The 17,328-nt window shown below is 42.9% G+C and overlaps 1 protein-coding gene and 1 pseudogene across 1 annotated transcript in view; one reads left to right on the top strand and one right to left on the bottom strand.

The window, feature by feature from the left end:
* AGBL1 (ATP/GTP binding protein like 1) overlaps positions 1–17,328 on the top strand; it is a 1,004,372-nt gene that overhangs the window by 728,985 nt on the left and 258,059 nt on the right. The gene's annotated exons all lie outside the window — the stretch shown is intronic.
* LOC119530887 lies at positions 1,434–15,208 on the bottom strand (annotated as a pseudogene).

Genomic DNA, 17,328 nt, shown 5'->3' on the forward strand with positions numbered 1-17,328 from the left:
TCAAAATGTCACTCTCAGCTGCACTGAGTTCCTTCTGTTTGTCAGCTCATTTATATGGCTCCAGTAGTTTAATTCAGACCCACCCTGAATGGGTGGGGCAATACCTCCATGGAAATTATCCAACCAAAGGTCTTGTCCACAGATGATTGAATCACATTTCCATGGAAACACCCAAAGAATTCCAGAATCTAATCAATACTAATATGTCTGCCCACACAAGATTGCATCAGAGAACATGGCTTTTTCTGGGGGACATAATATATACAAACCAGTACAGTGGGGAACCAAAAAACAGCTTACACATGTTACATATTTTTACATACACTTAACACACATCTAGTAAGAATAGTACATGTAAAATATATAAACTAGCCATACACCGATCTACTGTCAGGTGTCCCAAGAGAGAGTGGTGGCACTGGTGGGCAAGGGTTGGCAGATGGACATTTGTTAAACATGCACTCTGAGGGTCTGTGTGCATATGTATACATCTGTACAGACACAGCTGACACACCCCTTGGGATACTGTACACAGCCTTGTTTGAGGACCAGCCAACCCTTGGAAAATGGGGTCTCTCTCTCAAGTGTACCTTTAAACAATTCTGAGTCATAAGTTTTCTTTTGCTGAAGGAAGAAGGGGCTCAAGAGAAGAAGAATGTTGGGGTCTGCAGTGTGATAATGTGGCTTTAATCTTTTTTTTTCCCAAAGTCTTCTTAATCCTTCTTGTCTGTTCAGGGAGGTGACCTAGGGCTGGAGGATGGCAGGAGGGTGGCATGTGCTCTGAGAGGGAAACTACCTGTGTGTGTGTATGCATGTGTGTGTGTGTATGTGTGCACGTGAGCACCTCATGGGGAGAGGACACATATCCAACTCCCTGTCCTTTAGGCTCTCAACCACAGAAAAGTCTGAGAACCAGAAAGCAACTTGCCTGGATGGTGACCTCTGTTTGAGCTCTCTAGGAAAAAGGGAAAAATGTAAGAATGAAAACTCCAAGGTCAAAGAAGGACATGGCAGGTGCCCAAGGCTGCCCTTGGATTGTTCTCTTCTTACAAACAAGTTGGTTTAAGCTTTCATTTGTTGGATAGAACAAGTAAGAAGACCACAGTCTGATGGCTAGGCTGGGGAATTGCCAAAGTCTATCTATCTAGTCTACCACAGCCAGAAAGAGGGGAAAAAACATTTTATAGTTGTGGGTCTTTTGTTGATTTTTTTTTTTTTTTTGCATGAAGTCTTCATAACTTAAAGCTGGGAGGGACCCAAAAAAGGCTAAATTTGTGAGTTCTTGTGTGCATCAGTTTGAAAGTTGACTCAGGATCTCTAGACAGAACACCCATACAAAAGCAGGAGAAAGTTTTGTTCCATTCACATTTAGTTTTTTTGCATGCTTTTTAATGACTTAAAGATTATTTCCTTCTTCCTTCATGGTCTCAGAGCTAGGTCTGGACCTTGGGGACATAAATCTCCATGCTGTCTACACTCTCTGTGGCTGAGTTCTGCTGCACAGAAGCTGACTCTTTGGCTGCCAGAAGTCTCTTGCAGGTCTCCTGGTGCTGCTTGTCCCCAACATCTGAGGCCTCTTCATGGCTCACTGCTTGGATTTGGCTGGCTTCTTTGGAAACAGAGGGGATGGTTTCTTCTCTTGTTTCCTCCTCTCTGAGTTCTCCAACAGCTGCTAGCTGTTTGTTTTGAGGTGGTAGAGTTCATCTAACTTCTTGCAGATGGCCTCAATAGGCAGCTAAAGCAGGTCTGAGAACCCTGCTAGGTCCTGATCTGTTGGACATGGGTTGGTGTAAGGGTTCAAGTTTTGCTCACAAAGGACACTCAAACTGCTGGAATTTCTGGGACAGGATCTGGGCACTGCCCACTTTTCCTAAGACTTCTTCAGAGAGGTTTTTCTCTGGTCTCCTTGTCCATCTCCTTGTCCCGGCAGCACCAGCCTTCCATCTGCTCTGTCTGGGCCTGATAGAGCTCGAGTTATTGGCATCCTGGATATCCAAGTCAGTGGTCCATTAGGAGGACATGCTGTGGGAGGGGGCACTGCTTTGCCATTGGTCTTCTACCTGAACCCCAATGGACTGGAATTCGGTAGTGGCACTGGGCTCTTCTTTTGGCACAGGTTGAATGAAGTCAACTTGTATTCCTATAGATGACAGCTTCCTTTTGGGAATAGCTTCCAGGTAGAGCTTGGAGCTGGTCAGTGTCCTTTGGTTGCCCTTCAGAGCTACCTGTTTTGGGGACAGTTTGGTGGTCTGAAGTGGTGGGGGGGGGTAGGGTGATTCTACCCTCTATCATGCCAGGCAGTAGAGTACTGCTGTCTAGGCTGTCAGATGAGTTGCTCAGGCCTACTGGCTCCTCACCTCACTTTTGTGGTCCCCACTGTCCAGGTAGGTGTCCTGGGAAGATTTAGTACTGCTTTAGATTGTGACCAAGATGAATGGCTTTGATGTGGTACATCAAGGGACTGGTTGTGGGGCCTTCTTACATGCCGCTAGGCACCATGAACTCGGAAGCATGGGGCTGTCGTTGAGGCTGCAGGTGTGGGTAGCTGGAGAGTGACTGCAGGGAGACACTGTGCTCCTCCTGTAAGCAGCCTACCTGGGTGGCATGCAGGTAGCTGTGTTGCAGGAGCAGAAGTAGCTGGACAGGGGCAAGTCAATAGCTTCTGCTGCTGCTGACTCCGACTCCCTTTGCTGTAGGCCGATTCCCAGGCTGCATCATGTCGGTCACTTAGATCCGTACCTGCTGCTCATGGCCGAACAACTGGGGGATTAGGGAAGCCTGTCCAAAAGTCTAGCTGATGCAGCTGGAGTCTTTGAGGCTATAAATGACAATGTTATAGTCCAGAGACACTTGGAGGGGTCTGAAAGGGAATTCATCACTATCCTCTTTGGCCTTCATGTAGCTGCCAGCTGCACATGCGCCAGCACGAGATGGGCCCCTCCACTGCACATGCGCCTAGTGGGGACACAGCAGCAATGTGCTCCGCTAGCTGCCACTGGGTACCTGGAGGACCTGGTAGACTAGACCCTGGTGATAGGATTTGGACTTTAGCAGGCTCTTATTCAAGGTGGCCGAGGTCTTCTGGCAGACCTTGGCGTGGCTGAGGGTTATCATGGACCAGGAGCCATACTTGACCTACTTGGTGTTGGGTGCCATCCCAAGGCTGGGGCAGACAGCCACAGGAGCAAGAGGGGTGGCGGGGCACGCAGCCCAGTGGCATTGCTCTTGGAGACTTTGAGACTGTGCCCACTGATGTTGCAGGAGTACATGAAGTAGCGAGCTGGGTGTGCTAGGCCTGGAGGCCCAGGGTCATCATCCAGGAGGCCCAGCAACTGCTGCAGATGGCCCCACCCTCGCCTTCCACGTAGTCATCGGAGCTCCACCAGACCAACGTGTTGGAGTGACTGTGCCATTTGGGCTGCCTGGCCTTAGCCCTCTGGCCCCTGCTGTCCTCCATGCCACCCAGCTTGCTACCATTGCTTCCGACTTTGCCGCCAGGTCATTAAGTGAGGATACCTTGTGAAGAATAGCTGGATTGAGTGGACCAGGTAGTGGATACGCCCGGGTCTCTCACCATGGACCTGGGGCTCGCTGAGGGGGAGACTGGAGCCTGCTGAAGCTGTCTCGGTGGATGGGCAGCTGTTTTTCAAATTGGTCAGGATATTGGTGAGCAGCCTGTTGATCTTGGGCCTGGCTGGGGAAGGGGCTCTCCTCTAGCACCTATAGTGGATGAGGGGGAAGGTGCTGATGGGCAGTGGCTGCTGGAGAGTGTTCTCCCTGGGGAAGTGACCCTTGCTGAAGAAGGCCTCCAGGGCGGATAGCAGCTAGGGTTTGCTGAAGGGTCCTGTGAACAGAGAAATAGGGTTTGTGGTGAGTCCAGGCTATAAGAGTGGTGTCCTTCGAGACCTTTCATGATCCCAGCCTGCCAGACAGGGACCATCACCTTAGTTATATCCAACCATGGAGCTATGTGCAGAGAGAAAACGGGAACCAGTGGGAACCAGTGGGGCACTGGCAGGTGTCTGCTTGGGAGCAGGGGCTGAACCACGGATTGACACATACAACCCTCCAGGCACCACAGATGGGGTGTGGGATGGAGAGTCAAGTGGCCAGGTCCTGCTCTCGTATGGGGCCCTCAGATGCCTGGCAGAAGGGAGACACTGCTCACAAGGTCGCTTGTGCCGAGATGCTGCTGCAGGAATAGGATCTGCACAGCTACAGCTTCCAGAAAGTGGTGAAGAGGGGGCCGAGATCTTTTTCCTGGCAAACCCTGAAGTCCCGTTTTCTCTGTTGCCTAGCCTCTGGTATAGAATGCTGAAAAAGGGGAAATGGGGGACAGGAGCTGAACTGAGCTTTTGTAGTGTAAAACAGCTTCCAACTTTCATGTCTTGTGTGCAATTTTAATAATAAAATGTACTTGGCACTTTTGCCTCTTTAACATTGGAAGAGTCCTTTCATTGTGTACCTTAAGGACAGAGTGGAGTACAGAGAGTTGGGAAAAATCCACTTGGCAGCACAAAGTTCAAAACACAAGTAAACAATAGTTTGATGTAGCAGACCCTTTGGTATCTCCTCTCCCTTCCTTTATGAAACCCTCTTTCTCCTTGCCCTTGCTTGTGCCTAGACTTTCCCACCCCTCCACCTTGCCCCAGCCTTGGTTCACCGGACTTGCACATCTCTTTTGAAGATCACCTGACTTCTCTCACGCCAACCTTTGCTGCTTCTGAGACTGCCCCCTCCTCATTTATTAGCTTGACTTCTTTCCCTAATATCCTCAACTTTGCATTCTACTCTTTCTGTTAAGCCCTAAGCACCCTTTTGTCTGGCCTGGGAGAAATATTCCAGGAAGGGGAAGCTAAGGTAGGACAAAGCTGGGTGTGTGTGTGTGTGTGTAAGTCCCCAAGACCAACTGAGTCCCTTCTTGCCAATCAGCTTTCCAACCCCGATAGGAGGTGAATTCCTCCTGCTCCTTTGCCCAAGCTTTCTTCCCTTCAGGAGAGTTTCTGAGTAGAATTCCACAAGAACATTCTATGATGGCATTACTAGGAAACAAGGCTGTCAATTTATTTTTACCCAGCCTCAGGGCAGAACCACTGTGCATGTGTAAAGCTATTGAGATGCAGAAAATACTGTGTGTATGTATATATACATATTGGCTGAGGTGATGTTTAGAGTAGAAATCCACTGCCCCATGGGTTGGAAAAGTAACTAACAGAAGGATAGAAAAATATCAGAGAAAGACATGGTGTTATTGCTAAATGAAGGTCACTTTTTCAACTTGTTAAGAGTTTCCCCCAGAAATGCTGTTCCCTGTGTGGGAAATCATAGCATCACCTGAGTGTGGACTTGCTTTGCCTGAACTTAAGGGGGTGGCCTGACCTCACATCATTAGGAAGGCCATATCTTTTTCAAGAATACACTTACTTCCAGGTACTACTCACAAAACAGGACACTAGCCTGAGACATGCTGCAGAGAGAAATAGGCAGCAAGAGTCTCTTGTAGGATAGTAGCTGTGGTGTCTCCCTGACTTGGGGCTAGGGGATCTAGGTTTGGATTCTATGTCTCCTGCTTATGGAAGATTCACAGATAAGATGTGCAACTTCTCTCAACCTCACTTTAAGATACAAGGATTAAAGAATACATATATATATATATATATATATATATATATATAACATGATCCACATAACTTTCCAGGCTGGGTTAGTTTCCCTTTAATTTATTCTCATAACATCTTATATTTTTTGTTCACAGTACTTTCAAAACTATAACAAAGTGATTATTAATATAGCCTCTAGAATAAGTTCCAGAAGAATAGGGGTTCTGTCTGTTACTGCTGTGTCCTCAGCCCAAAAACAATGTCTGGTACTTGGCAGGAACTTACTATAAATTTTGGAATGAATATATAGTATGGCAAATCTTACTTAATGTCTAAGTCTGAATGGGAATGAGCTCTTTTAGGGGTTTTCTGTGTCTAAGAGACACTGAACTCTCTATTCGTTTCCTGATTCTTTATTTTGTCTCTGAACTAAGCAAGATGAGTCAGTAATAACTGAGTAAATGCAACTCAGAGTATTAATTATTGTTGTCTGATTTTAATTTTTTAAAACTATCTCACAAAATGATACTATGGGCCCCATTTTATGGACTTTAACTCTTGAGGCCTCCTGAACCTGGCTTCCAGCCTCTGTTCCTCATTGCTAAGCTGTGATGCCGACTCGGAAACAGAGGGCTCAGACCCACCCAGGATTATCCAACCCAAAGCTTATATTGGGGAGTGGATGCAGGTGTTCCACGGCCCAGGGTTCCTGGGCTGGTGAATGATTCTGATGTTTGCTCTATAGCCTCCTTAAATTAATAATCAAGTACTTGTTAGGCCATGTGTTCAGAGTTTGATTTTTTAAAAAAACATGTGGTCACAGAAACTCTAAGGAGAACGACACCTCTGTCTGGCACATGGGGGTGAGTCATTGAGTGTGAGACCTGAGAGGAGCTTCAGAAACGGCAGGTGGCCCTTACTTCCAACCCCTTTATTTTACAGTTATGGTAACTCATGAAGTCTAGAGAGATAATAGACTTGCTCAGAATCACACAGGATATTTTTGACATGACCACAACTTTAATACAGTCTTCTTATTCCTATTTTTATATAATTTTGAGTAGGACTTTCCCTGAATTTTGGAATTGCAGCTAGTAAAAAGAAGTAAGAGGCATAGACCACTCCATATTCTAAATATAGCCGCCAGTGCACAGATACCTTCCTCCCAGGGCTACATAATAAGAGACAGAACTGAGCCCACTATCCTTTGCACTATATCTCCATTACAAAATAGAGGAAGGAAGACTGGGGAAGGGATGTGGAGTGTTCATTAATTGCCTCATGGCAAATCTGGGCTTGAGGTGAAAATCCTTCCTGCTTTCTCTGTGCTCCAGAAGCCAAATATGTGGGCAGTGCCAAAGTAGTTGGTTGTAAACACTGAAGATGCCTGCAAGAAAGTAAAACAGTCATTTCATTTTCAAGCTGGATGAATGCTGGCTGAGATGTACAACCTGGAACCCCAACCTGTGGTGGAGGGAGGGCTAGGCAGAGGAGGGCTGGGCAGCTGCTGGGTGATGGGCTTGAAGAGAAATTATGCTACCTCCTTCCTACTCCCTAAAACTTCCCTACAAAGAGAGGACAAGGATCTCTTGCCTCTGACATTGCATATAATTCTTACCCTTAAATTTGGTGTGTTAAGCAGGAATTTCATGTTTAGGCTCAGAATTACATGTCCTGCAGTTAATGTGCTTTCATATGAAGACTGTTGTTGTTTCACTGACTATTTTATGGAATTTTTACTTATTATTTTGCAGTCTCTAGCTGAGAGGAGATGCTTTAAAGTTGTAGGCTTGCCAGTAAAAGAGATCCCAAGGCTGTACTTAAATTGGCAACAAGTTTCTCTCTCTTTATTGTGTGAGATTGTACCCTAAATAGTCTGACATAGTGCTCACTAGCATTATGTTGAAAACTTGAAGGAATAAATGGATAATGAATAAATGAATGAATGCATTCTTGACAGGAACACATCCTACAGCAATTCCACCAGTAAAGAAGCAGATACTTAAATTGACCATAAAAAAATGGCAGAATGAAATGCTTCAGGGCTCCATTCCTAGAGAGGCTTTGAACAACCAAAAAGAAATTACAGAAACATCTTTTTCACATCTTTGGAAAACAGTTTAAGTGCTTCAGTAATGGGGTTAGAGCTGTATCAAGGGAAAAGCTACTTAAAAGTGGTAGGATATTGTGGTGCCCTGGCTGATCCCTTTCCCACCCCTCACAGATTAGCATGGCATCAGCCCATGTTCTCAGTGAAGATCCCTAGTCCCGGTTCCAGGGGAAGCAGAATAGACCTTGTGCACATACTGGGAGCATATATGTCTGGCCCAATCTGTCTGGTGCTGACTTGAAGGACTCTCCATCTCAGAACTTGCCCTGCATGTAAAAGGCAGGTCATGGAATTCTCCTACAGAACTCTCTGTAGGACATAGAGGGCAATGCTTAGAACCATGAGAAAACTGCTTCCTAGGGAAGAGGGAACATTCATACCTTTGTAAATGAGGGAATTCCCACAGCCACATGTGCATGCCCAAGACAAGTCACATGCATAAGGATCAGGGAGGGCCCTACAATTTGGCCTGGAGCTATTCTCTAAACTCATTGTATGGGTAAGTCCTGAAGGAGAATACTCACACTGATCAACCTGCAAAGACTGGGAAAGGTGTTTTCTGTTTTTTGTCCCCCTTCTGCTTTTGTTGTTCTGTTGTTGCTTCTGGCAATCAAAGAAAGCTCTGTCATAACACTAGCTGGATGTAGGCTTAAGGTACAGACACCCCAGAGGCTGAGTTGCAGTGATACATTAAAATATCAAAATGTCCAGGATTCAACAAAAGGTTACAAAACAGAAAATGATGGCCCAAGCAAAGAAGAAGATTAAAGCATTAGAAACCATTAAGGAGAAGGACCGGAACTAAAACATACCAGAGAAAAACTTTAAAAAAAAGTTCTAAATATGTTCAAAGAGCGAACAAAAACAATGGACAAAGAACTAAAGGAATCAGGAAAACAACAGATAAAAACAAAAAGAATATCAACAGATGGAAATAATGAAAAGGAACCAAACAAAGCTGGAGACCACGGTAAAAGATGTCACAAATTTCCTAGAGAGCTGGCAGAAGATTGGAGCTGGCAGAAGAATCAGAGAACTGGAAGTTAAGTCTGAGGACCAGAAAGGAGAAAGAAAGAAGAAAAGTGATCAGAGCCTGAAGAACTTGTGGGATACCATGAAACAAACCAATATATGCATTATGGGAGTCCCAGAAAGAGTAGAAAAAGAGAAAGAGGCAGAGAGAATATTCAAACAAATAGTGTTGGAAAACTTCCCAAATTTAACAAAATGAAATGGGTATACATATCCAAAACATTCAACAAACTGCAAACAGGATAAACACAAACAGACTCACAGTGTGCCATGTTATAATCAAACTGTCAAATGCCAGAGATAAAGGCAGAATTCTGAAAGCCGCAAGAAAAAAGCAACATGCCACATACAAGGGAGCCTCAATAAGATTGTGACAATTTCTCATGGGAAATCATGGAGGCAAGAAGCCAGTGGGATGACATATTTAAAGTTCTGAAAGCAAAAACAATTGTCAACCAATAATTCTATATGTGGCAAAATTGTCTTTCAAAAAGGAAGGAGCAATTAAGATATTTCTAGATAAACATAGCTGAGAATGTTTGTCACCATTAGACTGGCCCTATAAATAGATGCTAAAGAAAGTACTGCAGGTTTAAAGTAAAGAGCAGTAGACAATAGATTGAAGCCAAATGAAGAAATAAAGATTTCTGGTGAGGGTAACCAGATGGGTAAATGAAAATGCCAATACTATTTTATTTTTGGTTTGTAACTCCATTTTTTACTTCCTACATGATCTAAAAGCAAATATATAAAATGCAATAAGAAATCAGTGATTTTTGACTCACAATATATAAACATGTAATTTGTGATAAGAACTATGTAAAAGTGGGGAGATGGAGGGGTACAAAAAGATAGTTTGTGTATACTGATAGTTTGATACCAGTTAATTTGGTATCAAAGCAAACAAGATTGTTATAGATTTAGGATATTAAATTTAAGCCCCATGATAATTTGAAAGAAAATACTGGAGAGTATACAAGCTCATACAGACAGAAATTAGGTACAAGTTGCCAGGGGTGGAAGGCAGGGAGAATGGAGATTAATTTATATTGGGGTAGGGTTTTTGTTTGGGGAGATGGGAAATATTAGTAACGAATGTTGGTGAGGGTACCGCAATATTGTAAATGTAATTAATCCTATTTAAATGTATGCTTGGGAGTGGTTGAGATGGGATAGTGACAATTGCAATTAAATGAAAACATGATCCTGGATGGGATCCAGCAAGGGAGGAGAAAAAGCTCAAAGAGATATTGCTGGGATCAAATTAAAAAGTCATGTTCAATTCCCAGTTCCTGGTCCTGTGGGTATGGACACATTGTACTTCAGTTAAGATGTGGTCTAACTGAATATCAGGTTGTGCTTTAATCCAGATTACTGGAGTTCATTATTAGCAGAATGAAATTCAAACAGAGAAGGAGAGAGAAGCCATGGGTGGCATCCAGAAGCTGGGAGTCTGCAACACCCCAGAGAGAAAGGAGAAGATACCACCATGTGCATTGATGTGTAACAGAACAGTCAAGGAACCCCAAAGATTGCCAGCCTGCCAGAAGAAACTGACCCCAGGAGGAAGCAAGCCTTCTAGCCTCTGAAACTAAGCCATTAAATTCCTATTGGTTAAGCCAACCCATTGGATGGTGTTTGTTTTAGCAGCCAGGAAACTAAAGCAGACATTAATGTGAACTATGAAAAAAAAAAAAAAAGGAATGTAGACTGTAAGCATTATATCAACATGAAATTTCTTGAACTTGATAACTGCACTTAGAGTGGAATTTCAGTTTCCTAGGCTGCTCAAGCAAATAACGTGAAATAGGTTGGGTTAAACAATAGGAATTTATTCATTCACGGTTCAAGGCTGTGAGAATGTCCAAGTCAAGGCTATGCTTTCTTTGCGGAGACTGTGGTGGTGTGGGCTGGCTGCTGGCGATCTTTGGTTCTGACTTGTCACATGGCAAGCCACACGGTGGCATCTCCCTGTCTTCCCTTCTCTTCCAGGTTCTGTTGATTTTAAGCACCTTGCTTCCTCTGGCTTTCTCTCTGTCTGAATTTCATTCAATTCATAAAGGACTCCAGAAATAAGATTAAGACCCATCTTGATTGGGCTGGGCCACATCTTTACTGAAGTAACCTCATCAAAAGGTTTTACTTACAATGGGTTCACACCCACAGGAATGGATTAGATTTAAGAATATGTTTTTCTGGAGTACATACAGCTTCAAATCACCACAGATGGTTACATAAGTGAATATCCTTGCTCTTAGGGAATGTTTATGGAAGTATTAAGTATTCAAGGAACATGGTGTATACAACCTAAATTCAAGTGTTCTGAAAATGGATTGATAGATAGGAAGATAGATAAATAGATAGATAGGAAGAAAGAAAGAAAGAATGATAAAGCAAATGTACAGAATGTTAAAATTGGTGAATCTGGGTATCTAGGGGTGGGCATGGGGGTATGCTGGAGTTCTCCATATGGAGTTTGTGTTATTTCTGTAAATATCCTGTAAGCTTGAAAGTATTTCAAAATAGAAAGTTTAAAACAAAATAAATTGACCAAAAAGGTCCATGTATTTTAGTTAAACCAAATGGGCTTCAGAGCCAGACAATTATGGGTTCAAATTTCAGGTCTAGTACTAAACAAGTGTGTTATTTGACTAGATATATGATTGCTATATGTTCACAGTCTTCCTGGTGGTAAAATGGAGACAATAATACTATCCTTTACGAAATTGTGATGAGAATTAGAAATACTGCCTATAAAGCTATTAGCCAATGTCTGATAGAAGATATTCATTGGAAGCTTCACTATTTATTCAGAAAATACTGATCAATGCCCAATCTGTACTAATGTCTAAGTAAGGAGCCAGGGATGGAATTATTCATAGAGCAAACTCCTTTCCCTAAGAAGTTCATAGTTCATTTGAGTAGAGAAGGGGGGAAAACAAAACAAAACAAACAAATAAACAAACAAAAACAAAACAAAAAGCAACAACAATTCTTTCTATAGAATTTCGTTTGGGAACTAAGGAAATGATTTGCAAGGCTTCCCATTCTGAATGATCGAAATGTCCTCACTTTACATTGTTTGTGTCCTTTAACATACATATATATTTATTCATGCAGATATCATCTTTTCAAAACTGGAACGGAATCTTTTTTCATATGACCCAAAGTGAATAAGATTAAAGGGGACTACACCTACAAGCTCCTTTGTGTCCTGTGAGTCATCAGCATAATAGTTTACTCCATGGTCAGAATAACAGAAATTAGCAACTGCTAGTCCAATTGCCCCGAAAGTCTGTTAGAATCTTGTTTCCCTTTGATCAGAGACAGTGGCCCTCAATAATGTCAGCTACTGGATTCTCATAGATAAATTTGTGTAAGAGACTAGGAAAATCTGTGCAAAACTTCTAACTTTTACACAGAAAATCCAGTGTTAGAGTAGATCCTTGATATAATCAGTAGTTAAAATTACCACTGAAGTCCCCAGATATAAAAGCTGAATGAATAGTAAAAAGAGTTTCCAGAAAAAAATAAGAATATTCTAAGGAAATATTTATAATCCAATACCATGACTTTTGAGTCCACTTGCCAGATGAAGTATGTGGAAAGGGACCAGTATATAGAGAGAATCTGTAAGAATTTCTTGGGATAAAATGATGTTATGATTCCACTCCATTTCCCCTCCCCTGTCTTAAACCTGTAGGGGAAGGCTTCATTGGGATCTGTACAATAGTCAGATATATGACCTCTGGAGTTTGGTAGCCACAGTGGACTGGGGTTGGATTCCTACCCAGGAAATCCAGAAGAGAAGCAGTCTACTGAGTAAGTGCAGTAGTGGTGGGTTAGAGGAGTTGTTGGGTTAGGATCATTTCTCTGGGCAGTGGATGCATTTGTGTTCCCTGTAGATAAGAGTGAGGAGACTTGTGCAAGAGAGACACAGCATTGTGTCATCTCAGACTCCATCCAATGGAGCCATCTAGAGTGGTGACAAAATACCAACCGCAAGATATGAGAGGTGGATGCTTGGTCCCCGGGGACTGCATGATAGATTCTCAAGCAACCATCTGAAATAGAGATGCATCTCACTATGTCAAGAAAACTGGAGGTGAGAAGCCCTTGTGATGGGAAACTCCAAAAAATAGCAATTGTACATCTTCCTCCAGAGGACCCTGCAACAGAGGATAATTGCACCCACCATGTGACACCAGATCTTTCCCCCTTATCTCTCCCTTGAGTCAAAATAGCAGTAAATGAGTGGGCAGGAAGTAAATGCCCTACACTCCCTCCATCTCCCCCAGCCCCATTCAAGTTGCCAGTTCACTGCCAACCTTGACTAGAAGCCTTGCCTTTGAATAAAGAGTGAAATGTCTGTCTACATATATAACATGGTATTTCTGTTTTGAACTTCTATCCCCTAAGAGTTTATTCAGGAGCAAAAGGAAGACTACTTCCACTAAATAATATTGAAGAAAAATGCTTGGGATGCAACCCAAGCCCCATGCAGTTTCAATCAATGGGTGATGGTAACTGTTCTAGTTTGCTAATACTGCTGAATGCAAAACACCAGAAATGGATTGGTTTTTATAAAAGGGGGTTTATTTGTTTGCACAATTACAGTCTTAAGGCCATAAAGCGTCCAAGGTAATGCATCAGCAATCGGGTACCTTCACTGGAGGATGACCAATAGTGTCCGGAAAACCTCTGTTACCTGGGAAGGCACGTGACTGGCGTCTGCTCCAGAGTTCTGGTTTCAAAATGGCTTTCTCCCAGGACGTTCCTCTCTAGGCTTCAGCTTCTCTCCAAAATGTCACTCTCAGTTGCTCTTGGGGCGTTTGTCCTCTCTTAGCTTCTCTGGAGCAAAAGTCTGCTTTCAAAGGCCATCTCCAAAATGTCTCTATAAGCTGAAGCTCCTCTCTCAGTTCCAGTGCTTTCTTCAAAGTGTCCCTCTTAGCTGTAGCAAGCTCGCTCCTTCTGTCTGAGCTTATATACTGCTCCAGTAATCAAGGCTCATGCTGAATGGGTGGGGCCACGCCTCCATGGAAATCTCATCAGAGTTATCACCTACAGTTGTGTGTGTCATAGCTCCATGGTCATATCTCCATGGACTCAAAGGATTCCAATCTAATCAGTACTAAAATGTCTGCCCCACAAGATTGCATCAAAGAATATGGCTTTTTCTGGGGGACATAATACATTCAAACTGGCATAGTAACCTTCCCTTTGTATAAGCAGTGCTACTTGTTCTACACAGAAAACAAAGAGAAAATGCTTACTAAGGCTTAAGTAAGCCAGGATTTTGTAATTAATAAAGTTCCCTGCCTCATTTATTCCCAACCTTCTTCCCCACCCCTGACATCAAGATGGCCAATGAATTCAGGTCTAAAGATTTCCAGATTACTGTTCTAGAATTTACCTGTTCTGTGTCCAGTCTTTCCAGCCCCAAACTTCACAGAATGGCTGTACAGTTGTAATGCATTAAGCAAATAAGATATTTTAATTTCTATTATAAAGAGTTATTAATAAGAGAAATCTCAGGAATTGTCACCTGGATAGAGGAGACGATTTGAGGCAGGGAGATGTTTAGTTTCCTTAAAATGAGATGCTGCTAAAATCTAGGACTCTGAAGATCAAGGTGCTAAAACCTTGACCTGCAGGTGGATCTAGTGCCTCCTCATCGACATGCACAATATCAGAGTTTTCTCTCCTGTGTACAGTGTCAGCCACCTTCTTTGCAGAATTGCAGCAGCATGCTCCTATCTTTTGCTACCTGCTGCTGCGTCTTGAACTTCTAAGTCTCTTTCATTGACAATACATCTCAGTTCTTTTGCCAACCACAGGCTCTACCTAACCTGAACACTCCTCCTTATGTAAGAATGAGGCAGCTAAGCAAGGTTGAAGGCAGGAAGAAAGACAGGACTGATTGGAAAGGGTTCCATTAAAAAATAAAAGATTTCTCCCTGTTTGAAGTGAACAAAGTCTGCAAACAAGTATCCTGCTCGCTGGGGTTTCCAGCCGTTCCTTCTGAGCACTTGGTATCAAAGCCATGTGGGCCTCTGGCAGGACTGTTTACTTGGTTGCCAGAGCAATTACAGCCTGGAGGTGTTCAGCTCGGTTACTGTTTTTATTACCATTATTATTATTTCTCTGCTCATGGATTCTGAAGGCCTCGCTACACAGAAGCCAACCCTGGGGAGTCACAAAGCTATAGGCAGAGTGTTTGCAGCCACTGCTTGGCAATTCTTGGATTGATAAGAATTTAGCACCTTCCTTTATCTTCAAGAAGAACCAAAGGTGTGTAGAATTACTCCTGCCTACAGGAAAGAGGATTCCTGCAGAATATGTCAGTTCTCCCCTCTAGACAGGGACGGGGTCGGGGAGGGGATACAGCCTCTTTGCTTTCATCTGAAAAGATCTGCATGTGCCACTGGTCCAGATGCTTCCTGCCCACATCTGGGTTCAGAGGCATGTTTGAGGCAAAACTGTTTGGGACTTGTTGTAGATTGAATTGTGTCTCCCCCAAATACATGTTGAAGTCCTATCCCAGCTCCTGTGAATGTGAACTGATTTGCACATAGGATCTTTGAAGATGTTATTGGTTAAGATGAGGCCAAACTGGATTAGATTTGGCCTTAATCCAGTATGACTGGTGTCCTTCTAAGAAGAGGATATTTGGACATACACACAGAGTGAGAGAGAGAAAGAGAGAGTGATGGCCAGGTGACGAAGACACAGACCGAGTTTTTGCCAACTCAAGCAACCAAGGATTGCCATGGATTTTTGGCTAACCACCAGAAGCTAGGAGAGCGGCATGGGACAGAATGGAACAGTCTCCTCTTGGACGCATGGCCCTGACAACCCCTTGGCACCTTGATTTCAGACTCCTGGCCTCCAGAACTGTGAGACAATGCGTTTCTGTTCTGTTGTTTAAGCCAACCTGTCTATGGTGCTTTGTTATAGCAGGCATGGGAAACTGAGACAGGACCTAAACTTGAAGCTCTGGAAAACACTCGTTCATTGCTTTGCACACAGGAAAACTGATTTAGATGCATGAATTTATGAAACAAACTAATTAATTCATTAATTTTCCTTTCAGAATAATCAAAACACTTTACATTTCCATTGTGTGCATGCTTTAGAATACATTGACACATATCAGCTTTTGAAACCTATTTGTGATTTAATATGTATCATTTGCCCAAAAGCAGAACAGTTTTGGAAGGATTGAGAAATTATCTTTTGTTTTTGCTTAAGGTTAATGGTGTTAATAATCCAGTGTTTTTAATAAAGTCTCCTTAGAGATTTTTCAGTTTGAACATTCTTAAATTAACCATTATTTCTTAATTTACTTATCGACTCAATATGAGCATTTTAAACAGCAATTCCATTGCTTCTAAGCCCTGAATTATGATTTTTCTTTACGTCTGGTCAGGCCTCATTTACTGGACTAAATATGAAGTTGCTATATTGCTTTGGTCAGATACTGTCTTTTGGATCATAACATCAAACCATAGCCACACATAAATCTACAGGCCTTAATGCATATTAGCTCCTCTTACTATTTCTATTTGTTTTCTCCCTACTCTGTCCCTCTCAAAAGTATTCAGGCAAGCAAAGCTTGAAGGAAAATAATAAAAATTTCAAAAAAGGAGAATTATAGTGAAATACTCAGAACATGAATACCTACAGGGGCCAGGCAGAAAACATAAATTCAGGGGGTTGGGGAAATGTAAAACAGTATCTATTTAACCACTTATATTGCTATACCTGCCTAGTTATACCACCTTTAAAGCACTGTGTAGGGACAGGCAAAGTTGCTAAACAAAATATGTCTACAAGCTCATACGTTCTGAAGTCCAGCCTAAGCAAGAGAACAGTATTGGAACCTCTGAACAACCAATGTGCCTCCCATTTTCAGCATATATCCTGCCTTCTATACTGGGCTGTAAAAGCCTTGAGGATTGACGTTTTTTCTTATCCTTTTTGTGATCCTCTGAATGCTCACCTTTGGACAATAAAGGCTGCACTCTGTGCCAGAAACTGTCCAAGAGATACAGCCTTGACAACAGTTTTTGGGGGTGGCAGGCATGTAAGCCACTCTTGGAACTGGGGGCCATGCTTCTTTCTTCCCAATTCCTAGTACAAGGCCATCTATATGGTCAGGGCTAAACAAATGTCTGTTGGATGAGTAAGTAGATAGTAGATACTTCTAATTCTTTGCTGGCAGTGTTAATGTTGACCTAGTCATGTTGTATGTCTGTAAAGAAGTGCCTGTGAAGAAACCAGGGACACCTTCTCCTGAAAGACGCCTACATACAAACTTGCATGTGTTTGGAGGGGAATTCTCAATTGTCAACTAACCGCTATTGGTTGGTGAAACTTGGTTAAAAACATTTTGGTTAGAGCAAGCAAATGGTCCCCAAATAAACTGATCTAGGTGTCTGGGTGATGATGCTGAGGTCTCATTAGAGTGCAGTGTTCCCCAAGAAGGGCCTCTGTTTCCTCTGAGACTGTCATCTTCCTGTAGCTCACTCTCTGACTGCCTTGTCCAACTTTTCAAACCACTTTTTCAGTGGGGAAGATTACTCT

The sequence above is a fragment of the Choloepus didactylus genome, chromosome 4 (assembly GCF_015220235.1).
Source record: "Choloepus didactylus isolate mChoDid1 chromosome 4, mChoDid1.pri, whole genome shotgun sequence".
Classification (NCBI taxonomy): Eukaryota; Metazoa; Chordata; class Mammalia; order Pilosa; family Megalonychidae; genus Choloepus; species Choloepus didactylus.